General features: G+C 38.0%; 1 protein-coding gene across 1 annotated transcript in view; it reads left to right on the top strand.

Annotated features, from left to right (window-relative positions):
* The window catches only part of NECAB1 (N-terminal EF-hand calcium binding protein 1), a gene marked incomplete at both ends in the record, with an annotated part of 166,946 nt that overhangs the window by 54,142 nt on the left and 87,606 nt on the right, over nt 1-25,198 (top strand). The window lies entirely within an intron of this gene.

The following is a 25,198-nucleotide window of genomic DNA, read 5'->3' as shown; positions in this document are numbered from 1 at the left end:
CCCCATTTTCTATCTATCATTGGAGATAATTAACTATTATACACTCTACCAAGTAGAACAGGAATATATGAGTAGGTGACAAGACCTCAAAGATCATTTCATTAATGAACTCTGGGATTGGCTTTATCTCACTTAAGCAGATATTTATTTAGCACTGATACAAGCTAGAAGATATGCAAATGCAAAATCCAGCATCATTTCTGGACACCAACACTGCCTTCTAAGATACATGTTTTCTTTTCTGCTTTTAAATTACTGACAATGTATATCAAGGAAAGAAAAACCTTGCTCAGTCTAAATTTATCATCTTACATTTGCATGCACTAAATACCGAAAGACTGAGTGATTTTCCAAAATTATGATTGACAGCCTGGACTAGATCCCATGTGTCCCAAATCTCTCCCTCCCTCCTTTTTTCCTCTGTTCCACGCTGCTTCTTTATTTATGGTGCAACAGTCATGAGACTCAGGTGGGTAGGAAAGTTTTCTCCCTAAAACTTAGTATCTATTCTGAGCTTTTATTCCACTGAGAGGTGTGGGATGATCGCCAATCAATTCAGGGTCACTTTCTTCTCTGCTTAGGGGTGTGTACAAGTCCTGGGCATTACCTGGTGAGGAATCCTGGGGCAGGAAGAGCATCTCTTCCTATTTTCTCTCAGTTCTCCATGATGCATTCACAGCAGTGTCTCTTCCCCACTGGAGCTCTCAGTAGAAATTCAGACAGGCCCTGTGCATTCTCTCCTATTCTTAATCTCCAGCTCTTTTCAAGTCCACCAGCCCTCTGTGCCATGCCTCTGATATTCTTACTTCTTGATAGTCCCTATAATTTTCCCAAATCAGTCTGTGTTACAGATGATTCTGCAAAATTTCTTAAGTCCTTCTGCACAGATATACAATGCAGATGCATCTACTGCAGGCCACTAAACAGATGGAAGAGAGACAACAGTCTTTTTATGGAAATGGGTCATGGATGCCCCCTACTAGTAGATGCTCCTTGCTGATCCTGTATTTAAATTTTAGAGTTCTCTCCACCACCATTTTCATCTTTTAGACTTTGATTGAGAAGGACACGGTGTAGAGGACAGCTTTTCAGAGATGCACCTGAATCTAAGCTCCCACCATTGACCCTGGCTCTGTTTTATAACCCTTGAGGCTCTTTATCTAGATGGTGAATGGGAAGGCTTGACAGTTACTGAGATGCGTTTTCCTATATGTTCCATCTTACCTCTGGATCTGGAATTCAAAAGTCAAGTACTTGACCCCTTGTATTGGTCAGGGTTCTCTAGTGTCTATATGGAAATAGATGTATTTTAAGGAACTGACTCTTCTGATTATGGAGGCTGGAAAGTACAAAATCTTTAGTGTGGACTCTCATGCTGGAGACTCAGGGAAACGCATGTTGCAGGTCAAGCCCAAAGGGCTTCCTTGCTCGGGAGGTTAGTTATGTGTCTCAGCCAAGCCTTCGAGTGATCAGATGAGGTGGACATACATCAAGGAGGGAAATGTACTTCACCCAGGGTCTACTGATGTTTGTTCTTTTTGTCACTGGGACACTTGACACTAGAATTCAGGGAAATTCTACTTTTGAGCCACACCCAGCCCTTTTTATTTTGAAACAGTATCTCACTAAGTTGCTGAGACTAATCTCTAAATGTTGGTCCTCCTACCTCAGCCTCCCGTGTACAGGAGTGTGCCATAGCACCCAGCTAAATCCACTGATTTAAATGTTAATCTCAGCCAAATATCTACTCAGGGACAATCAGAATAACATTTGACCACATATCTGGGCACTGTAGTCCAACCAAGTTGACTTATAAAATTAAACCCCTCTCTTATCTCTGGTCTTCCTTGTCATCGCTTTTTCAAGACAATGATGGCCTGGTCAGTACAAGGAAATAATGGCAGGTGCAGTGGGGGTAAAAGCAGATTGGGAGCCTGTGGTCTATGGTTTTTAATACTTATCACACATAATTATGATCTGTACATATTTATTATGACTTTTATTAATTAGAGCATCTCAGCATGCTACTTCATAAGCATTTTCATTTTTGCAGGTGTTTAATAAATCAAGTTTAGGTTTAAATAAATCAAGCCTCTAGAAAGCAGGTTTAAATAAATCAAGCCTCTAGAAAGCAGGCACTGGTTCATATTCCACCAATTACAATGTTTTGTACACTCGGGCAGTAAGTTCCATTAGTTGGAAAGATTTATTTTTAAACCACAAGGTGCGGCACTATATCTCTATGTGAAGGCTATGCAAGTTATAAATACTATTTGTCACCAAGAAAACATTTGTCATCAGGCAAATGTGAAATAATTGCATTCAATTAAGTTGACTTTAAATTTGTTTTCTTCTTTTTTCATGGTACTAGGAATTGAACCCAGAGGCATTTTGCCTCTGAGCTATACCCCAACCCCTTTGTATTTTTATCTTGTTGTTTTGAAACAGGGTTGCACTAGGTTGCTGAGCGTCTCGCTTCATTGTGAAAGCTGTTTTTGAACCTGCAATCCTCCTGTCTCAGCCTCCCAAATACTGAGATTACAGGTAAGTGTGTGCCACCACACCTGGCCAATTTTTTTTCTTGAAGCTTGCATTTCTTTGTATTTAAGCAAAATTTAAAATCATCAGTCTGATAAAAATTCTAGACAGTGTTTTCAAAAGTGAGCAGTGTTTTTTGTTCAAAAAAGCAGAATTGTTTTTCTTCCTTAAGTGTTACCTGTATTCTTAATTTTTATTAATTATTATTATTATTATTATTATTATTATTATTATTTTTGGTGGTACTGGGGTTCCTGGAAGCCCTTCTACCTCTGGGCTACACACCCAGACCTATTTTTACATTTTTATTTGGAAACAGGGTCTCCTAAGCCAGCGGGCGCGTCTGGCTTCAAACCTACGCGATCCTCCTGTCTCTGCCTCCCAAGCGCGGGGATTACAAGCGTGCGCCACCACGCCCGGGATATTCTTAATTTTGGAAATAGTTTTTCTCCGAGCATTTCTTGAAAGCCAGCAAGGCAATATCTGCATCTCCCTCTGAGTGGCTGCGAGACCACAGGGTTTTCTAGAGTGAAGCGCCACTTGGTACATCATACATTCTGTGAAGCAGAGAGCGAGCTGGGCTAAGTGAACAAAAAGTGGCATATCCTTAATTACCACAGAATGGCACCTAATTATCTTCATGCCAGCTTTAATGTAACACCGCACATAGCAGAGCTGGTGTTTGATTTTCAAGTGAGTTACGTAAGATAACCTTTCAGAAGTGGAAAATCTCCACCGGTATTGCCAACTGGCATTTTAGTAGACGTCTTTGGGGCTCATGGGTTACCAGTTCATATTCTGACCACGGACATTTAATGTTTTCCTTGGCTTGTGATTCCAACAAAACTGCTTTTGATTTAACATCGAAATCGTAGGAGCAATTATTTCACTGTTAGTGTGCTGAAACCTGCTCTTGATACTTCAAAGACACAGAAAATAACAGACATGTTATTGTCATTGGAATGGAAACAGCAGCAATTATGTCATAATAGACTTTTATCTGTGAACTTTGCTTGATCTCCATTTAGATGGAATGGTGATAGCTCTACAAGCCTCAAAAGTCACCTCAAAAAGTATTTAGAGCTCAGTCTTTCATAGCAACACATTTAAGACAGGAAATGTAGTTTTCGGTACATTCAGTAAGGATGTTACATCACTCAAACCACCAAGTACATATTTTTCAGTTGTTGCTCTTTGCTCTTTTCATTTATTCTCCAGTTGTTATGGAACACATACTATATGCCAAACACTGCAGAAGACTTTTAGAGTACTTTTGACCTAGTGTTTAAAATAATAGAATAATATGGGTTGTTATTGTTCACATTTAGGTATTGTTATGACAGGAGATTCAAAATATGAACTAGTTTTTTTTTATTTCAAGGAGAGAAGGAAAGAGAGAGAGAGAGAGAGAGAGAGAGAGAGAGAGAGAGAGAGACAGACACAAGTGCGGGTGTTGGGGACTGAACCCAGGAATATTCTAAATATTCTACTTCTAAACTATACCATTAGCCCTTTTTATTTTTATTTTGAAATAAGGTCTAAGTTTCCCAGTGTTGTTTATTTTAATAAAACTATTAATAAAAGAGCTATAGATAATAATTGCATTCAGATATAATTTCAACTTGGATTTTGTACTTAAACTCTCTAAATGAGATAGAGAAGAGACTACAGACTGATGTTAAAATAATATGCTGAAAGTTATGAAAGAATGATTGAATATAACCTATCAACTACAGTTGTCATCAGTTAACTTCAAATCATTTAAACTTCTTCTAGCTGTCCATAAAAAGTAAAAATAAGAAGATAAAAATGGAGGTGTGGAGCGGGGCATGGTGGCACACACTTGTAATTCCAGCATGTGGGAGGCTGAGACAGGAGGATCCAGGTTCTCAGCCAGCCTCAGCTACTTAGTGAGGCCCTCTGCAACTTAGTGAGACTCTGTTTCAAAATAAAGAATAGAAAATAGGGCTGTGGATGTAGCTTGAGAGTAGAATGCCCCTGGTTCCATGACCAGTACCAAAAAAAAAAAAAAAAAAAATGGGATGAGAGTAAGCTTGGAGGTAGAATGCTCCTAGTTCAATCCCCAGTACTGCCAAAAAAAAAAAATCAAGTTATGGAAAATATAAAGTAGAAGAATGAAAGTACATAAGGCAGGGACATCAAAAGACACTTGTTTGTAGTTCATTTTTAATTAATTAATTATTTATTTATTTATTTTTGCGGTACTGGGGATGAAACCCAGGGGCATTCTACCTCCAAGCTACACCCCCAGCCCTACTTTTTATTCTTTATTTTGAAACAGGTTCTCACTGAGTTGCAACGGGGCTTCACTAAGTAGCTGAGGCTGTCCTCGAACCACTACCCTCCTGTCTCAGCCTCCCAAATGCTGCAATTACAAGCATGCACCACCATGCCCAGGTTGTAGTTAATTTTTAAAATGAGAATTTAATCTAGTATAATTGGTAAAGTTCCTGTGGAAGAAGAAAAATTACTTTACTGATAGCAGTATCTCTAGATGTTCATTACAATAACTTCGAAATGGAGATGTGTTTAGTGGACAGTACATTTTTCCTCCACTTGCATGTTGTATAAAGAACCAGAAAAACTAATGAAGAATGAAAAATACATGTAGGCTTGAAGAGATCTGGTGTAGTGTTAGAAGAGTCTTGGGAACCAGCAGCCTAGAACAAATAGCAAATTTTTGAGAGAAGGGGAAGATGAACCATGTAAAATATCAAAATACAAAGAGCTGATAAATATATACTACATGATGCATATTTTTATTTTAATATATTTTCTTAATGCATCGGAGCCATACATATATGGTTACAAATTACTCTGTACTGAACCTCTAAAACCGTGAGCCCAAATTAATCTTTCCTCCTCTAGGTTGTTCTTGTCAAGTGTTTTGGCCATAATGATGGAAAAGCTGACTAAAACAAGAACCATCTAATCAAGGATACTGGTACAGTGAGAACTTATTGCTATGACTATTACCTTTGTCCAAACTTCTTCCCTCATTATTCCAATTATAGTTTTCTCTGCTTTTTTTTTTTTCTGAAGCAGAATCATCTAATATACTTGGGCTGTAGCATAGAGGCACAGAGAAAACTCCATGGAAATATAACTAGTAGGAGGTGACCAGTAATTAAATGGGAATCACCTATGATGTCTGTAAGAGAGCAGAGCATTTAGACCTTGAATGTGGTGTGCATTGTACTGTCAAGAAATGTTTGTTATTTTAGGTAACAATAGTGGCTGATATTTATTTTAATTTTTTTAGTAATGGATATTTAATCCAGGGGGATTCTACCTCAGAGCTATACCCCCTAGTCCTTTTTTAAGTTTTGAAATAAGGTCTCATTAAGTTTTTGAGACTGGTCTGGTACTTGTGATCTTCCAAGCTCAGCTCCTCAAGTAATAACTGATATTTATTCAATTCTTACTCTTTGCCTGGCACTATCAAATGTTTCAAGATTTATCTCTAATATTCTGACTGACTTATATGACTAAATTTACCATTATGTTCACTTAACAAATGAAGAATCCAGCTCACTCCACAATCAAGTAACTTGTCTAAGAATGTGCAAGAGAGAAATTCAAACTTTATAAGTCTCATTCAGGAGACTTCAGCATTGACTGACAACAGTGGCCCTCAACCTTGACTACATGTTAAAATCACCTGGGAGTTAAAAAAAATTATTGGCCAAGGCTGCACCCAGAATCAATTAAATGAGAACTCTGTGAATGATTCCCAGACATCAGTACTTTTTAAAATTTTCTATGTGGTTCCAATGGGCAAGACCATGATGAGAATCACTGTGCAGTGATACTCATTGCTCTTCCTGGCACATTCCTAACCCCTGACAGATACCTCTATTTAAGAGGTATTTATGGAGTATGAAGAATGATACCAAAAAGTTAAAATATTTATTATCAATTTACTCAAGAATTTTTAATTTAGTAGGAAGATATCAAATGGATTACAAATTACCGGTTAAATATGAATACAAAGCAGAACTAAGCAGTTGATTTGGAAAGAAATTCTGTAGAGCCTAGAGTCTCAAGGATGGATTAGGAGGTCCTCAAACTACCAAACTAATTTGTTGCCTATGTATATATGTAATTTCTGGGTCAATGAGTTGATAAATAAATGAAGAGATGATCCATAGCTTTCCTCAAATTCTCAATAGGGTCACTGATGTAGAAAAGGCTGGAATTAAAGCTAGGGTTTAGAACTGTGAACATCAAACTGTGGTATAGTCATCATCAGCAACAGATTCATGCAGAAAATGGAGCACAGAGAACATAGAAAGGATGAAACATGATGATGAGAAGAAGGAAAGAAGGAAGGGAGAGAGGGAAGGAGACAGTGAAGGAGGGCTCCTTTCCTCTAGAGAGAAACAGGAACAGAGTTGTGGAGGTAGAAAGATGGCTGCTGTTTCTTTATCCTTGGAGCTCCTTGAGGAAAAACAAACTTTTAGTGTGTGTGTGTGATACTGGGGATTTAATCCAGGGGCATTTTACCGCTGAGATCCACCCCTGTCCCTCTTTTATTTTTTTATTTTTATTTATTTTTTGGTTGTTTTAAGAGTCTTGTTAGGTTGCTGAGAGTCCCACTATGTTGCTGAGGCTGTCATCGAACCTTCAATCTTCCTGTCTTAGCTTCCCCAAGAACTGGAATTTCAGGAGTGTCCCCCACATCTTGTGGGAAAAATTGTTGTTAAACATTAGCGATTATTTTTTTCTTCCAGGTCTTACATTAATTAATAGGTTGTTTTTATAAGACTGTAGGTGAAAATTTTGGCACACTAAAAAGATGCCATCACTCAGAAGATATTCTACAAATTCCTTTATTTTCTACTAAAGATAATATTCAGTAACAGATATTACTCCCACCAGCTTTCCAGATTTCTGTGATATGGAGGTCTTAGTCGTCTGAGGAGAACTGAAGACACTCTCACATTTTTTTCCTGTCTGATCTTGGGAGGGACAGCCATGGACAGGTTTAACTGCAGGCACTCTCTGAAAACAGGAACTTCTCTTCTCTTAGGTAACTCAGTACAGCTGGCAGAGATGACTGCAGTTCTACTTACCTTTCTATCTGGAACTCTTGGAAAGATGCAGGCATGAAACATTGCCCTTACATAGGGGAAGATATAAAGACCAAGAACATCCCCTGCATTTATGTTCTTTATTCCCTTGTCATAGTTATAAATTAGCACTTAAAAATAGAATGGTACATACTTTGCTACACCACTCTATCCTAATGACAGGAGGCTGATTCCATATGGTTAAAGGTAAAGGAGACTCACATGGCAAATGACTAAGAATTCCTACCCCTCTGGTCTGCTGAAGCATATTTATCTACATATCTTTTGTCATAAGAACTGCCAGCTTGGGGTAGGTACTGTAGGAGGGAAATAATGAACTTCACTGGAGGCGACATTTTACCTTTTAAATGTTGTGCCATGTTCATACATTAACTGTTCTAAAAAACAGGTACAGTGTCTATATGATGATGAATATAGAGTTGTCCATGGCAACAGTGATGTTTGAAATAAACTTGCAAAATTTAACTTTAAAAATCTTAGTAATGGGAAGCATTTTATGAGCTAACTAATGAAGCAGGTCCTGAAGAGGGGTATGCTGCCCACAGAAGAAGTATATGGTTAGCATATGTATGTGTACATTTGTGTTTATTTATATTTGAATTTATACAGTTTTTCATTGAGACTAAAGTTATTAAATATGAGTTTACTATCCAGTCTCATTTTTGTGTGTGATTTTTGTGTTTGTGTGTTTGAACCCAGAGACATTCTACATCTGAGCTACACCCCTAGCCTTACTTATTTTTTGAATTGAAACAAGGTTTTACTACATTGCTGAGAGTTTCAAAACAATGCTGATGACTGTCCTGTCTCAGCCTCTCAAGAATCAGGATTACAGGCATGCATCACCATGTCTACGTTAGCCATCTATTTAATGAATTAAATTAATGAGTTAAGTGGCAAGAATTCTGTTGAGCATTAACGATATAAAATGTATTCAAAATCCACATTTTTTTTTCTATTGTGGTAAAGGGAATTGAACCCAGGGGTGTTCTACCTCTGAGCCCCACCTCCAGCTTTATTTTATTTTATTTTTATTTTGAAACAAGTTGTGGAGGGCCTCCCTAAATTGCTAAAGCTGACTTGGGACCTGTGATCTTTCTATTTTAACCTCCCAAATACTGGGAGGAAAATTAAAGTCAATAAGATGTATCTTATTTCCGCACAATAATGTTCCCTCTCTTCACTTATAATTGACATTTTGTACGTTTAAATTTAATTTAAAGCTTAAGTTTTGTGACCTTTCCCAATAACACAAATACATGTAAGCTCCAGAATAATTTTTATTCCCCTCTTGTCCATCTTGAGTCCTTAAGTGGATTTTGGTAAAAAAAAAAAAAAAAAAGATACTAATTTTCAGAGAGAGATGAAAATGAAAAAAATAATTTCTTGCTCCTAACACGGTCTCTCTCAGTTTCTGAAATATTTCTACTTTTCTTTCTTATACTGTCTACCTGATGACAGAGATTGAATTCTCAAAGGAAGACTGATGTTTCAAATAAGCCCACAAGATTGAATTTTGAAAATAGTAGTAAAAAGAAAAATCAAGCACTTTATGAGGCATGTAAGATTCATAATTATGTATAACAACTTTATCACATAAAAGGAAAGGTATAAAGATGCTCCAAACCTATCATTTTTTCTATTCTCCTCCTCTTTATTTCTCTGACATCTTTTCAATTTTTAAAAAGAATTTGGATACTCCTAGTCATATCAAATTTTCTAAATAAGAAAAATATTTCTGATAATTTTGTTTATTTACAACTGTATAACTAAGTTTTTCAAGACATGATTCTTAGACCCCACCCATTTTGTGGAACCCCTTTTTAGTGAAAGAATTTTATATTATGCCAAGATAGACAATTTAATACAGACATTCCATTAAGTAATATAAAATGAGATACAAGGGTATTAATATGCTTAATACTTTCTATATCTTTATTTTTTAAATTTATTTTTTATTGGTGCAATGTATTCATACATCATAATGGTATAAAGAAAATACTTTTGTAGACATACATGCACACATCACCCAGTTAGCCCCTCCCCGATCCCTACCCCGTTCCCTCCCCATCCCTCCTTCCCATGCTTGGCTTAGTGGTTGACATCTAGTATTATAGCAATTTATCCAATATTAATATCCTATACCAAGCTTTTGATGACTTAAAGATAACATTTCAATATTTCTTTTTGCTTTCTTTCTTACCAGAAAATATTTTTTCTTTTTCTTTTTTTTAGGTGAAACTATCATACATTTATTTATTTATTTTTCAGAAAAAATCTATCCTGATATGGAATATGGACTCTAGATACCCAAAACAATCTCAAAGAAGAACAAAGCTAGAAGATGTTTATTTTCTGATTTCAAACCATATAAAGCTACAATAATTGAAACAGTGTAGTACTGTTCTAAAGGCAGATATATAAACCATTGGAGTTAAATAAAAGCCTAGAGATAAATTCTTCCATATATTGTCAAGTTATTTTTGACAAGGTTTCCATGAATATTTGGTGGAAGAAATACTAATTTTTTAACTAAATATTGTTGAAAAATAATTACATGAAAAAGAATAAAATTGGACCCTTACCTAACACATACACAAATATTAACTCAAAATAGATAAAAGACCTAAATATAAATCTTAACACTATAAACTTTTAGAAGAAAATCTGGGTCATAAAACCTCACAACATTGAAATTGGCAGTGATTTCTTGGATATAATTTCAATGGCACAGGAAGCAAAAGGGTAAATAAACTCCCTAAAAAAAAAATATTGTATATCCAAAGACAATGTAAACAGAGTTAAAAGTTACTCATAGAATGGGATAAAATATTTCCAAATGCTATATCTGAAGGTATATTAATATTCCAATCAGAATTCCTAAAAATTAACAACAATAAAAGCAAACAATACAATTTAGAGATAGGTAAAAGACTAACATAAATAATGAATCTCCACAGATAACCAATCTTAGTTGTCTGTTGGATGGAAAATCTTGTTTCTTTGGTTCTGGTGTGTGTTACCTATTTCTTCTTTGTAGTTAATCTCTTTGAGTATTTTCTCTAGCGCTGGTTTTGAAGATATAAATTTCTTCAGTTTCTGTTTGTCATAGAAGCTTCTTATTTCCCCATCTAATTTGATAGAAAGTTTTGCTGGGTAGGAAATTTTTGTCTGGAAGTTGTTTTCTTTCAGAGTTTGGAATATGTTACTCCAAGCCCTTCTGGCTTTCATGACTTGGTTTGGGAAGTCTGGAGTGATTCTAATCGGTTTGCCTCTGAATGTCACTTGGCCCTTTGTTTTTGTTGCCTTTAAGATTCTCTGCTTGGCTTCCACAGTGGTCATTTTGACAATTATGTGGCGTGGGGATCCTCTTCTCTGATCCTCTCTAAAGGGAGTTCTATAAGTTTCCTGGACCTGTGTATCGACCTCTTGCTCTACGTTTGGAAAATTTTCTGCTATTACTTCCTTGAAAAGATTGTTAATCCCTTTGGTTTCACCTTCTTTTCCCTGTTCTATTCCAATTATTCTTAGGTTAGCTCTCTTAAAATGGGCCCATATTTCTTCAATGTCAGATTTCTGCTGTTGGATTTTTTTTTTCTAAATTAGAAACTATGCGTTCATTTTTTGAATGATCATCTTCTAGGAGCAAGACTCTATTCTCCATGTGGTCTAAACTGTTGTTTGTACTTTGAATTGAGGCCTTTACTTCATTAATTGCATCCTTTATCTCTTTTTGGCTCTCTCTAAATTCTTTTTGAAACATCCCTATTATTTCTACAGTTATTTTCCTGATGTGCTCTTCTAGAAATCTCTGAATTTCTGTTTTATCAGGTTCTGATGTTGTGGGGTTGTGGGCATTCATTGCTCCAGTGTTATTCCTCTTTCCCATGATTTCGGAAGTTTGTGCCTTCTCTGGGTTCTTTGCTGGGTCACTACGACTTCACTTAAGGTGCTCTGGATCTCGAGTCTGTGGTATCTTAGTTACCACTACTCCTTTACTGGGTTGAATCGCAGAGTCTCAGACCCTGGGAGTCAATCGAGGCTGCTTTAGACCATGGGTTGGTGCCAGGTTGGGCATTCTCCTATGGTGTGATATCTCTGCCACCTCCACTCCCCCACTGGGTCAAAGCCCTGGGAGTACAGTACTGGGATTTCTCCTCTAGGGGGTCACAGTTTGACTCACTGTTGTTGAGTGCGCAGATGGAGCTGTCGTGGACTTGTTGAATTTGCTGCTGCTGCCGCCAGTGGCAATATGGTGCCCCTGCCACGCCCTCGGCCATAAGACTTGCATATTTCTTTTCTGTTTTTGAGCTCCACTCTGAGTCCCTGCAGGGTGTGCTGAGCCCAGCCTCTGGGAGCTTTAGATGCTCCATGTGCCGAGAAATCTGCCAAATTCCTCCCGGCTGATCCGTAGCGGCTCACCTCGGCTCATTGTCTGCCACTCCTCTCTGGAGCCTGGTGGGCTGTTGAGTGCATTGGTCTGGTGCTGTTCCATGAGCTCGCCACTGCCACCGGCAGTAAGGTGCTACTGCCGCGTCCTCAGGCATGAGGCCGGCGTATCTCCTCTCTGGTTCTGAGCTCCATTATGAGTTCCCCTCCTCTCTGGAGCCTGGTGCTGCAAGGGAAAATGGCGCCCACCACTTTGCACCGTGGCTTCGGCTGCAGCACTGCAGTCTGGTTTCTGGTGTCTCATTTTTCCAGCTCTCTTTTTCTCTGTCCCTTGAAATTACATTTTTTGTTTCTCTGCTGATGGTATTTTCTGGCTATGAAAGGTTCTGATTTTGTGGTAATAGAGATTGGTTGTTAGCGGGGCTTTTCTCCATCACCATCTTCCCGGAAATCCCCAATACTTTCTATATCTTTAAAATTTTAAATCCCACACTAATTTTTATTTAAACGTAAAATCCTTAAAAATCTAATTTTAAATGCACCATGTGCTATGTGCATACATGTTTCTATCACACTAAACCTAAATATGATATATGGCCACAATGCACCAATAAAAGTATATTTTTAAATATACTTTTTTATATTGAGACTCAACATATTCATGGCAGAATAAGAAACAAACTCAAGTTTTTACTCCACATTTCTTATAAATAAATTCCAAAATTTAAGACAGAAGTTAAAATCCATTTGAACTATAGTGGCTACTTATATGAATAATACTCAGAGTGTGGGCAGCAGGTTGAAACCAGTCCACAAACTATGTCTTGTCTCCTTGGAGATAAGCAGAAAACCAGAGAGCATTTAGAGACCTTTATATCCATTTGATATTGTGATGACATCCAAGCACATGATCTAGTCCCTCATTTTTGTAGTTTTCTAATCATATATCAGCCTGGCAGGAATTAGAAATGTAAAAATTTCATCCTTCACCACAGAGTTTGAGAAGCTGTGCTGTGGAGATTTGAGAGGCTCCCAGAGAGTTCCAGACAGAGAAGGAGGTGGATAAACAACTCTCTGGTGGAGAAAAGGAGGAAGAAAGGAAAGAAGAAAGAAAGGGGGAAGGGGGTAAGGGAGAGAGGGAGAGAGGAATTTAAACACCCAGTGACAGATACAGCTAAGCAGAGCCAAAGACCCCACATTTGTGTCTCATGTAAAGATTCATTTGTCTCTCTCTCTTTTCTTTCTTTCTTTTTTTTTTTTTTGTGGTACTGGGGTTCCTGGAAGCCCTTCTACCTCCGGGCTACACTCCCAGACCTACTTTTACATATTTATTTGGAAAAAGGGTCTCCTAAGCCAGCGCGCATGGCTGGCTTCAAACCTGAGCGATCCTCCTGTCTCCACCTCCCAAGCACAGGGATTACAAGCGTGTGCCACCACTCCCGGCTTCATTTGTCTCTTTATAGTACTCTCATTAGTTTAGAATTCTCTGTTTCAGTGTCTTTCAGCTACAAGTGAGAAAAACCCAACCCAAACTTGCGAGAGAGAGAGAGAGAGAGAGAGAGAGAGAGAGAGAGAAGAGAAGAGAAGAGAAGAGAAGAGAAGAGAAGAGAAGAGAAGAGAGAGAGAGAGAGAGAGAGAGAGAGAGAGAGAGAGAGAGAGAGAGAAAGTGTGAATTATCCACCAAGGAGAATGCAGTGGAGCAGATAGCAGAGTGCTGCCGCCCCCGGGATCCCCACCTTAAGTAGGGCTTGTCCTACCTGGGGTTCTTGAGGCCAATAGCCCACACTTTGTCACCATCTACGTGAGAAGATAGTGGTTTTTTTTTTTTTTTCAGCTCTCCCCAGGCCTGTGGCTTCTAAGTTTTAAGGTTACAACTTTCTTAGTGTTGTTCTTCACATTATCTTCATTGCCGTGCCGAACCAGCAGGCTCAGGACAGAAGAAGCCCAAACAGGAGGCTTGGAAAAGTAGAAAACAGCTTGTTTTAGACTTTTGTATGCTTACTCTGCTTTAGGACAGGGAATAGTATGAAGTCATCCATAACCGGATCACCAAGAGACTCTCACAGTGAAGCTGGTCACGGGGATCCTAAGGATCATTCCCATTTATTCATTCATGCTCTCCCACTTTCTCTACTCTCTCATGCTTCTGCTCTTAGAATTGTTTGATTCTGTTCTATTGGCACGTGGGGGCAGGGAATGGATTTACACAGTATAGAGTTTATATCATCTTACCTCAGTTATGTCAAAAGGAAAGAGGGGGTCCTTCTCTTAGGCACCACACATAATATACCAAAAGAGCACTCTACTGACTCCACTAACACAGTGTGCTCAATTTGGGACCAGTTATCACAACCAAGGGGAGAGGAGCATACTTTCTTGCAGATGCCCATGGCCAGGGTGGGTTGGGTTGAAGTAGGGTGAAAATGGGTGCTGTGGTAACAGCCCATGAGCAACACATAGTTCCCCAAAGTTCTCCAAGAGATAGAGAGATGATTTTACAGAAGGATGAGAGTCAGTGAGCATGTCAAGTAAGAGCTGTCCACTGCATTGGGAAGCCTTGTCTTCTTATGTAAAAAAACAAGACTTAGAAGTGGCTGGGAATGGAAAGATAAGAGGGAAGACAATCAGAAAACCAAAAAGTGAATCAGAACTCTCCAGCAGCTCCCTGCAGCTCTGAGTGGGTTTGGAGGTGGGAGGCGTCGAGCAGCAGAGAAGAAGCAATGAAACAAAACAGAAATAGAAGTGGTGGATGCATGAAGTCTCATATTGTCCTCCGAGGACATGAGCCATGGGACAGCTTTCGCAGTTCTGGAAAGCAGTAGGCGTCAATTAGCCAATTAGAGCTCAGTAATCATCAAGGAGTTAAGAGTATGATGTTGAGCTACAGCCGCTGCTTGTCAGTTATTTTATGCTTGGGCAATTGTACAGCACATTTTAATGAAAACAGCATCTGGTAAATTTTTATTATTTCTTTTTCTCTGCCACTCTAGTACTACCTTATTGTACAGCTGTAAGTTCAGACTGTTTTTGTTTGATGAAACTAAAATGCCATTAAAAAAGAATATCTTTTGTTTTAATTTTGCTATTGGTGCATTATAGTCATACATCTTAATGGAGTACTTGATGGTAGAGGCATACAAGCACACATCACTCATTTAGCCCTTCCCCAATTTCCTAACCATTCGCTCCCTCTTCCCTCCTTTTCATCATACAAAAAAATATCTTTATTGGACAGATTTATTTTACTGGCCCCATGTTTGACCTTTTTATCTGACATGATATTCAACATGCAATTTTAAACACTGTACCTAGAAATCTGCTCAAAATCAGACCTTGGAGAAAACTGTGTCTTGACTTTTTATTTGAATCTTCTAAAAGTAGGCTCTAGTGCCAGTCTATTTTCAAATGCTTGAAGTCATCAGGGAAGGATCTCTCTGAATGCCATGAATGAGTTAGTACCAGTGAGTCAGGGGCCGTGCAGTCTGACGAGGGGAACCTGGATCTCATGATGTTGCTGTTATGGAAACTATAAATTCAATGGGGACCAAGAGAAAAGAAGATGCTGAATTCAAATACACCTGCGTCAATCACTGCTGCTCAGATTATGGTCCTACAATCACCAGCAACAACAGGAGCAGCGACACTGGAAGCTTGAAAGAAACCCCACAGTGGCACAACTCTGGACATAGGTCTCAGGAACTCGTGCTTTAATGAGCTCTCCTCGTGACTCTCAGGTACAAGAAAGTTTGAGAAGCTCTGGTGTAAATAGTGACAGAATGTCCCCCAAGTTAAACAAACCAGAAGGTGGTTGCTACACTGAAGTTGGAGTGGAAAGGCAGAACTAGAGATCAAAGGAGCATCAGCAACTGTTAACTGACAGAATAAGAATGCCAAGTTCTAAGGGAGTGAATGCAGAGGGACCTGAGCATGCGACCTCAGCAGAATTTCCATGAAACCCTGGTTTCTACTAGGTATCATGCTCAGCTCAAAAGAGAGCAAGGCCAAATGTTCTGTCACCACTTGTAGAATGACCTTTTACAGAAGCAGGTTTTGTCCCCCGCTGAATGTAATTACAATCTCTAAAGAGCTTAACAGAGGAGTAACAGAGTATATTATTGTGTATATAATTATTGAGCTTGGTGCTATTAACACAGAGTGTATAATTATAATAAATTTAAGCCACCACTTATGGTACAGCAAATATTCTGTGCAGATTATGCTTCATTTCTAGGAAATGCTCTATTTTTTTCTAGAGAGATGTGTTGATAGGTGATGTTAAGAGGTAGAGGCAGAGGTAGAGAAAAAGGAGGGAGTAGGGAGAAAGTGGGAGGCCTGGAAGCTCACCAAGTGCTGTGTGCATGTATGTCACTATCATTCTGAACTACATCATGATGTGAGGCCACAATGCACTAACAAAGGTATATAAAAATTAAAAATACATAGCCTTACACACAAAAAAGGTAGAGGCTGATAATGGTGTTTTGTCACTTCTGCTGTAGTCTCTCTTCACCAATTACCTTCTCTCCTCTCAGCCTTGAAGAGGTTCCAGCATTTGAACATGACTGACTCTCTCCCTTCATTTGAACCTGCCTCCCTATGTCTTCTTGGTCATGCCTTATTTTTTGCTTTTGTACCTCATTTCTCAGAGACATGGCTATGCTCTGCTGGCATTTTCAAGGCTAGAAATTTCAGAGAAGGACTGAAGCTGTTGTATCAAAAATTGCTCAAGGTATCAAATGTGAATTAATCATTCTTCTCTAGGCCTTATCATGCCTTTTCTTCAGTACTCTGAACACTTAGAACTCTCTTCTTGACTTTTGAGATGACAGTTTTTGTGGTTATCATCTGATCATCCTACCCATAACCTTTGCGGTCCATCTTCCTTCACTGGTTTCTGAAATTATGGGTTCAATTCACATTCTGAACTGGGTTCCTGCCCAGAAACAGTTGTATATAAGTGTAATATATAAGTGCAGTCATATACAAGTGTCAAGTTACTTGTATATCTAGTAAATGGGGCCTGGTCCCTGCTTGTTGTACTTAGAGGGAATCAGAGTCTTCACTCTCCTCACCTCCATAACTCCGATGTGATGGTGGCTTGGCATGGAGAGTGGAAGTGAAGGTTTTCCCATGGATGCTGTTGCCTCACTTGAATCATTCATGTACCTTAACTCTCCAGTGGCTTTAGAACCAATGTGCTGCTGACTCTAAATAATCCATCATCATCTTCAAGTTTCTTTATGAGTGGATAAAAGCATTCTCAAATCAGACATACTTGGGTTCAAGTCCCAACCCCGACACTCATTAGATAAATGATCTCAAACAAGTTACATATCCTAGCCTGAGGCCCAGTCCCCTCCTTTTACAAGAGAGATAATAATATGTGAGTCATAGAGTCCTTGTAGAAAATGAAGCCCGTCTATAGAGTTCTCAGTACTGTACCTGGCACATGTTCATGCTATATACCTCATGCCTGATAGGTGCTATTTAACTATGTATTCGCACTTGTTCTTATTTTCCCCAATAAAAGACCCTGTAAGGTATCATACGTTTTCATTTCTTGATCCCCCAAACTTCAGTTGATCTAATGTAGCATGCTCATACCAGCTGTTGCTCCAGTTCTTTATTTTAGTTCACCACATGTTCAAAGGTGCAGCTCTGTAAGTGTGGCTGCTTGGATCTTACACATCATGTAGATGTGTGTGCCCCAATTTCCTAGGGCTGCAATGGCAAAATACCACAAACGAGGTGTCTTCAAACCCCAAGAATCCACTCCCCAACAGTCCTGAGGGCTTAGAAGTCCTGCATAAAGGTGTCGGCGAGACTGCGCTCCCCCAAAGTCTCCAAGGGAGAACCTTCCTGTTTCTCTTCCAGGTTCTCGTGGCTGCTGACAATTCCTGGTGCTCCTTGGTATAGAGTGATGTAATTCCAATCTCTGGCTCCCCTTTCAATTGGCCTTCTCTCTTCATGTCTCTGTATCCAAGTCCCTCCTTCCTTTATCTTCTAAAGAGGAACTTACTGAATTACTGAACTTACTGGGTTTACTCTAACTCAGTATGACCTCTTTTTAAATTGGTTACATCTATAAAGACCTTATTTCCAAATAGGATCACTTTAATAGGTACAGATTTAAGACTTGGAACAAATCTTTTGAGAGAACACCAGTCAACTACCACAATACACATAGGTCATATTTAATTAATACATCCTGGATGATTCAATGAATAACTTTTTATTGTATGTATGTGTGGTTCTGGGAGTTGAAGCTACACCCCAAGACCTATTTTATTTTTTATTTGGAACCAAGGATTCTCTAAGTTGCTGAGGCTGGCTTCAAACCTGTAATCTTCCTGTCTCAGAATCTCAAGTACTGTTTTTACAGGTATATGTCACCATACCTGGCTCATGAATACCTTTAATCTTAAGAAAAGCATGTTATTCCAATTCCATTTTGTCTCTGATATACAAGACAGTGGATTTATGTGCTAAAAATATTCTGACCTTAATTGGTCTCAGTTCTAAAGAGGCCTAGATTCTTGGTTATGGACCCTCCAACAGACTGGACTCCTCTTATACCACTTATAAGCTCCTCAGTGGAGAGTTGTGTGATGATTGCTTTGTACTCCACACTTCAAGCCACCCAGGTTTCCTGGTGCAAGTCCCTCTTGCCTCATCTCCATACACTTGAGCCATTTAGTCTGTGAAGAATTATAGTGTCTCACCCACTCTGGGTTCTAGGAATAATGATGCTCAGCACAAAAGAGATTTAAAGCTTGAAAGAGCCAGAATTTGCTTGTGTTCTGGGACCCAACGTCCAGCCAAAGTACATTGACAGCCTGGCCTCGCGTATTGTCTTGTATCTTATAACTGAGTACTTGTTTTCATTGTAAGAATCGATCTTGTCTACTCTGATTCAGGTTTTCTTCTTCCATGGCACAGTCCAAACCTCTATTTTATAACTCATGTATTATTCCCATCCTTCTAGAAGCAAGGCCTTTTATTCATGATAGGTCCTAATATTTGCCTGCAAGCCCAGGTCTCTGGTGACTAAAGCAACTGGCTGCTGTCTATTGGAATATCTAAATAGCATCTATTCTCCAAAACCCTTTAGCCTCTCTTATGTCACTGCATACTCTAGGTTAAACTCTCCCAGCTCATAGAGCTTCAACTCAGCTTAGTATTTACAGCATCTATCTGCTGCAGAAGGTACAACCCATCCTAGGTCTCAACCTTTCCTACAACCTGCCTTGTCCCTTTGCTACTAACCAGAGTTTTGTATTACCAATTAAAAGTATAGTTCATGGAGTGAAGGGCAATTCAAAATATTTGCAATATCTGGTACTTTATTAAGCTTCTAATCTCCCATTATTGCTTTTGTTTTTTATCTTAGCCATTTTAATTTTTATGTAGTTTTACTAATGCACTGCAATTACACATCACAACAAGGTTCAGAGTGATAGAAACTTACATGCACACAGCACTTGGTGTGCTTCCCTCCAGATTTAACCATGCTCCCTCCTTCTCCCCATACCTGTCTTGTAAAAACATTATTTGAACTGTTCATCAAGTCCCTTCTCCCCCTTCCCGAGTCTCCCTCTCTAAATCCACTTCCACTATTTTACTGAAAGTATCTTTTATTTCCCAGGTTTTCTCTACATCCCATCTATGAGAAACAACAAACTACCCTTCACTTTCTGAGACTGGATAATTTCACTTAGCATAATATTCTTTAGTTTCATCCATTTTCCTGAAGGTGACATGATTTTGTTCTTTGTTATTGAATAAGCAAAATTTCATTGCATTGATTTTCATTGCCATTATTTTGTTTGAAAAGACAGAGCTACCTCAACACGTTTACCCTGATGATAATGAAAACATATTCTATTAAGACAATCCTTGGTGAATTGAGAGATCATAGCATTAGTGTGTAAAATAGAAAGTGATGGTGGCTGAGCATATTTGTTACTTAGCCAGTCTGCTAGTCTGCTGGTCTGTCAATAAACCAGTGTGCGCTTCACTAGCCTCTCTATAACCCTTTCAACAGAATAACTAAACATGTTGTTCATTGAGTCAGAGGTTTTTTGTTTGTTTGTTTGTTTCAAATACTGCTGAGAAGCAAATATCTTTGTAAGCCAAAATTAACTCCTTCAGGTTATTAAGAAGTCTAGCAGTGTTTAGCAAACCAACTGAGAAAAAAAATCCTTTAGCACTGGAAAGATTTAGACGGATAAGGATGAATAGGAATTCAGTAAAACATGAGCTAGAATTCAGAATTTAAATATTCCAGAAAAGATCCACAATGTATGAATATTTTAGTTTTGAAAGAGAGGAAACGCCAGGCGTGATGGCACATGCTTGTAATCCCAGCATTCACGAGGCTGAGAGAGGAGGATCACGGTTCACAATAGCTTCAGCTACTTAGTGAGGCCCTTTGCAACTGCAACTCAGTGAAACTCTGTTTCAAAATAAAGAATAAAAAATAGGGCTGAGGGTGTATCTTGGAGATAGAATACCCCTAGATTTCATCCCCAGTACTCCAGAGAGAGAGACGAGAGAGAGAGCGAGAGAGAGAGAGAGAGAGAGAGAGAGAGAGAGAGAGAGAGAGAGAGAGAGAGGAAATTAAAAGAAATTAATAGAATTAGAAGAAACACAGGAGTTTAAATATTTTTTTAGTAAAAAAAAGTTACAATCATTTGTTCTTAGTTATAAAAAGTTGGCATGATAAAGGCAGCTAAATCTGTAGGAAAATACTTCAACAACATTACTAAAATGTTAACTCGAATATAAAATTGTTTTGAGGTAGTAACCTAGAATTGAGAGCTGAGGATTCTGAATCCCCAACAGAAATCAGACTGCATATCCCCAATATTTTCTCTTTTTCTGAGCAGTAAACATACTTTTTAGGATAAGAATTTGCTTTTTATTGGAACTTCAAGTGTCCAACATAAAAGAATAAAGTCAAAACAACTTCCACTACCCCCTAAGGTTGTGAACAAATTGTGTGCAATTGTGTATGTTGTGTCAATGTTATGCTCAGAGTGTCAACTTTTTGCAGAGTTGAGAACCAGGTTGAAACTGACAGGCTGAATGCAATATATATCAAAGAGGCTCATGAAAACTTAAATAATATGACCAGGACAGCTATAAACCTTACCTGCTATTCTTAATACCATTTACTTTTTCTAAATTTTTCCATTTTTAATCACAAAGTTTATTTCATTTTTCATTACAAATGAAATCTTCTAATAATTAAAGAAAACAAGGATTAGTAAAATTATAAAGAAGGAAAAACAAACCCAACAAAGTCCCAGAAATAAAGCGGCTCACTATTGATTGTCAAACATTATTGTTCATTTTCTTCCAAGCCTTTAAAAATGCATTGTTTGTTTGTTTGTTTGTTTTGTGGTACTGGGGATAAAACCCAGGGGCGTTCTACCTCCAAGCTACATCCCAGTCCTATTTTTTTAGTCTTTATATTTTTTTGAAACGGTCTCACTGAGTTGTGAAGGACCTCGCTAAGTAGCTGAGGCTGTCAGCAAACCGTGATTCTCTCTGCTCCCTGATCCTCTCCGTCCCCTGAATGCTGAGATTACAAGCTTGTGCCACCATGCCATACAAGAAAATGCATTTTTTGATCCTTGTGTATACCAATTATTTTTGGTATGATATTTACATAATTATTAACATAAGCATTTTTCCAAGCTATTGACAACTCTTTAGGTACATTTTAATGATTCTAAAATGATATGCAGTTTACACAGTTATTCATCTAATGAACATTTAGTTTGTCTTTTTTTCACTATTGCCAATCAGGCTACAAAGAATATCTTTGTTCTTTAGCCGTGTCTGGCATCTGACTGAGAATGCTAACACTCTTCTAGTTGTTTCGATAAGAATATAGTTACTATATAACTAGCATTTATTGTTTTCATTTAGTGGTCTCTCACTACTGTTTCTTTCTCTCTTCCCCTTCTCCTCTCCTGCTCGGCTTAATATGATAGCATTACCAAAATATGACAGGGTTTCTCGCTATAAGCATGAGAAGAAGCAAGAAAACATTGCATGCTTTCAGATATACTTCAGGCTTATCTATGGCTCACTGTTTCTTTAAAATTCTATGTTATCAAAAGATGGAAATATATCTTGGTATGAAATTAGTGCTGTTGAAGTTCACTCGTGGGATCCTACTGTAAAAAGAATCACGTCTGGATACCCACTTCTAACAACATAGCACAAAAGGAACTGAACAAAGATGTTTGAGGCCTAAACACTACAGCATGTGTCGAGCGACCATTTAGTATGGAACAAGTGGAACTTGTGCCTCGCAAATGCTTCTGAACTGCTATGTTTTAAGATATATTTCACATAGTTTAATTTTCAATAGTGGATTAGCACTGTTTATTCTTTTAGAACTTCAAAATAAATCTCCTTATGAACTTGTGATCCATTCTGAAGAAAACAAATAGAAAAACACAGTGAACTTTAATGTCTTTCTGAAGTTTGGAGTTCTATAGAAACACTAAATACAAAAACAAGATGTATTTATTTATTTTTATTTTTATTTTTTTTTGGTGGTACTGGGGTTCCTGGAAGCCCTTCTACCTCCAGGCTACACTCCCAGACCTATTTTATTTTTGGAAACAGGGTCTCTTAAGCCAGTGCGGCTGGCTTTGAACCTGCGCAATCCTCCTGTCTCCGCCTCCCAAGCACGGGGATTACAAGCGTGCACCACCACGCCCGGCACAACATGTATTTTAATGACAGAATGTTTGCAATAATACCATTAAAAATGTCCCAGGAGGGTGTGGTGGTGAATCCCTGAAATCCCAGTGCTTTCAAGAGTTCAAGACCAACCTCAGCAATTTAACAAGACTTTTAGCAACCTAGCAAGACCCTGTTTCAAAAAAAAAAAAAAAAAACCAACATTTTTTAATGTCTGGGGTATAGTTTGGAAGTAGGATGCCTCTGGGTTTAATCCCAGTAAAAACAAAGACAACCAAACAACAACAACAACAACAACAACAACAACAACAACAACAAATCCAGCTAATTAGCTATCTAATTCTGAATCCAATAAAATTTATTTTGTTTTTCCTCAAATTTTTCAGATCTGTGCTTTTTTTTAACCTCTTTTCCTGTCTCTACCTATCATCAATAGACTTCTGAATTTTTACCAATGAAGCTCCATTAGTAGGTATTGCTTTATAGCTGACAATTCAAATACAGATATATATATATATATATATATATATATATGTTTATAAATGATATTAATATCATTTAAATTATATTAATAAATCATACTAATTTTTAATATTGAACAATTACACAAAAATGGAGAAAATTTCTGCCGGGCATGGTGACGCACGCTTGTAATCCCCGCGCTTGGGAGGCAGAGACAGGAGGATCGTGCAGGTTCGAAGCCAGCCACGCGCGCTGGCTTAGGAGACCCTGTTTCCAAATAAAAATATAAAAATAGGTCTGGAAGTGTAGCCCGGAGGTAGAAGGGCTTCCAGGAACCCCAGTACCACAAAAAAAAAAAAAGGAGAAAATTTCAAATTAAATATAATTGCAAAAATGTTCAAATATCTCTTCTTGCTCCCACCCATGCATGGCCTTGCACACCCCTTGAGGTTTATGTCCTCCTCAACTGGAGGCCCAGACTGGAGAAATAATGCAAACTAGACTCCTGGCCTCCTTTCCACAGTCTTCCTGTCAAATGTCAACTCATCTATCACTGACCTTTTTAAAGTATGAATCCAGCCCTCTTACCTTAATGTTCTTCCATAATTCCCAATTGATAAAAAGGTAAAGGAGAAACTCCTTTAGATTATTTCAGGAGGCCCTTCATGTTTTATCCCCATTTTCTCTTTAATGGTCTCCATTCCAACCGAAGGAGTCACTCAGGTTTCTGAAGTTTGGTGGCGTACTTTGTGCACTTCTAATTTTTATTGCAAATAGTGTTTCTTCTAACCAAAATGTTCTTTCTTTGCCTGCCTTTTCTTACATTTTGCCATACAGATTCAGATCAAACATATTTTCCTCCATGAAATATTGATAACTTTTGCCAATCTGTCACTTCTCTCATATCAACCATTTTATTGCATCATTGTCGTTCATGTACTGTATGAGTCTACCTTTAAAGTGAGCTCCTAAAAAAGAACAATCTCATATATTCACTTTAATGAATATATGGCAATCTCTTATGAATAATATAGCAATGATCTTAATGAGTAATCATAATGAATAATATGTCAATCTCTTATATTAATGGCAGTTAGAACAATGCTCAACACATACCGGTAAATATTCGTGGAATAATAAACAACTAAGAGCCTATACCAAAACTATTGCAGAAGACTTTATATATTCTACCTTATGCCAAATGCTACTTTACAAAAAGATTTATTCAAGTATGGAGATATTATCTAACCGGGATCAATTATTCAGTGCCATAGACTGAAATCTGGAGTTTAAAACTACCTAGCAAAATAAGTGATTGAGCTGGTAAAAGTACCCAAGGTTTGGAATGTCATACCGGTGTCCTTCTTGTCCAGAAATCCTTCCTGATTCTTAAAGGAGAACTGGGTTATGAAGGTTACTTACACTGAGCTTTGACATGTGACGTCTACAAAAGTCAAAGATTTTCAATTAACTGATGTTGGTTTTTTTTTTTTTTCGGTACTGGGGATGGAACTCAGGGGCATTGTACCTCTGAGATACACCTCCAGCCCTATTATTTTAGTCTTTATAGTTTTGAAACAGGGTCTCACTGAGTGGTGAAGGGCCTCACTAAGTAGCTGAGGCTGTCCACGAACTGAGATCCACCGATCTCTGCCTCCTGAACGCTGGGGATTGATGTTGGCATTTGATCTGTAATAAAATGAAGCATCTCTAAGATGTTCATTTCTATCTGTATTCCATTTTTACATATTTAAAATTAGAAATTACTATTATTAAATTCATATCACTAATTAATATGACAAATTTATCCTATAAGTTGTAATGCACTTATATTAATTTATTGCCAAATATTGGACCATTGTTTTATGAATATACCATACTCTCATTGGTTAATATCATTACTGTTTTGATAATAATGAATTATATTTGCTAACATTTGATCTGTGTGATTTATACTTATAAGAGTAATGGGT

The sequence above is a fragment of the Muscardinus avellanarius genome (genome assembly GCF_963383645.1).
Source record: "Muscardinus avellanarius genome assembly, chromosome: 4".
Taxonomy (NCBI): domain Eukaryota; kingdom Metazoa; phylum Chordata; class Mammalia; order Rodentia; family Gliridae; genus Muscardinus; species Muscardinus avellanarius.
This window is presented reverse-complemented; position numbering and strand designations above follow the sequence as displayed.